This window comes from Chrysochloris asiatica, unplaced genomic scaffold (genome assembly GCF_000296735.1).
Source record: "Chrysochloris asiatica unplaced genomic scaffold, ChrAsi1.0 scaffold00349, whole genome shotgun sequence".
Taxonomy (NCBI): domain Eukaryota; kingdom Metazoa; phylum Chordata; class Mammalia; order Afrosoricida; family Chrysochloridae; genus Chrysochloris; species Chrysochloris asiatica.
This window is the reverse complement of record NW_006408867.1, coordinates 341,915-343,458: the sequence shown is the minus strand read 5'-3', so window position 1 is coordinate 343,458 and position 1,544 is coordinate 341,915.

Sequence of the window (1,544 nt, the reverse complement as noted above, 5' to 3'; positions counted from 1 at the left end):
TGGATGTCAGGAAAGGCTGAAACTTGCTCTTGAGAGTATAGAAGCTAAAGCAACTGTAAGAAATAGGAAATAAAAGAGCTGAGCAGAAATTTTCGAAGGATAGCTCAAGAAGACAAAATCAAATATTATAATAAAATGTGCAAATACCTGGAGTTAGAAAACCAAAAGGAAAGACCACGCTCAGCATTTCTCAAGTTGAAAGAACTGAAGAAAAAATTCAAGACTTGGGTTGCAATATTGAAGGAATCTGTGGGCAAAATATTGAATGACACTGGAAACAGAAAAGAAGATGGAAGAAGTACACAAAGTAACTGTACCAAAAAAGTTGGTCAGTGTTCAATCATTTCAAGTGGTACCATATGATTAAGTATTGAAGGAAGAAGTCTACACAGCACTGAAGGCACTCGAGAAAAACAAGGCTCCAGGAATTGATGGAAACAAATTGAAATCTTTCAAAAAACATGCAGTAAAGAGCAAGCAAAAAACCATGCAGCACTGGAGGCGCTCACTTGTCTATATCAAGAAATTTAGACGAGAGCTGTTTGGTCAACCGATTGGAAAAAATCCATAATTGTGCCCATTCCAAAGAAAGGTGACTGAATGGAATCTGGAAATCATCAAACAATATCACTCATGTTGTTGTTGTTGTGAAGTGTCGTCGAGTCAGTTCCCGACCCATAGTGACCCTGTATAGGGTTTCCAAGGAATGACTGCTTTGCTTGAACCGCCAACCTTACAGTTTGGAGTGACTTTGCAGTCTGGCACATTAACCCACAGGACCACACCAGGACTCCTCACTAATATTACATGTAATTAAAAGTTTGCTGAAGAATTCAAAAATGATTGCAACATACATCAACAGGAAACTACCAGAAATTGAAACTGGATTCAAAAGAGGGCATGGAACAAGAGATATCATTGTTAATGTCAGAGGGATCTTGGCTAAAGCAGAAAATACCAGAAAGATGTTTATTCATGCTTTATTGACCATGCATAGGCTTTTAACTATGTGGATTATAGCAAACTATGGATAACATTGAAAAGAATGGGAATTCCAGAATACTTAATTGTGTGCTCATGAGGAATCTATACATAGACCAAGAGGTAGTCATTCAAATGGAGTAAGGGAATACTGAATGGTTTAAAACCAGGAAAGGGTTATGTCAGGGTTGTATCTTTTCACCATATTTATTTAATCTGTATGATGAGTAAGTAATCCGAGAAGTTGGATTATATGAAGAGTTTGGCATCAGGGTTGGAGGAGAGTCATTAACAACCTGCGATATGCAGATGCCACAACCTTGCTTGCTGAAAGCAAAAAGGACTTGAATTACTTATTGATGAAGATTAAAGACCACAGCCTTCAATACAGATTGCACCACAATGTAAAGAAAACAACAATTCTCACTACTGGACTAATGAATAGAGAAAAGATTAAAGTTGTCAAAGACTTCAATTTGCTTGGAAATATTATCAACACTCATACAAGCAGCAGTCAAGAAATCAAATGACCCCCCCAAAAAAAAAGCTAAAGAGGATAGAGA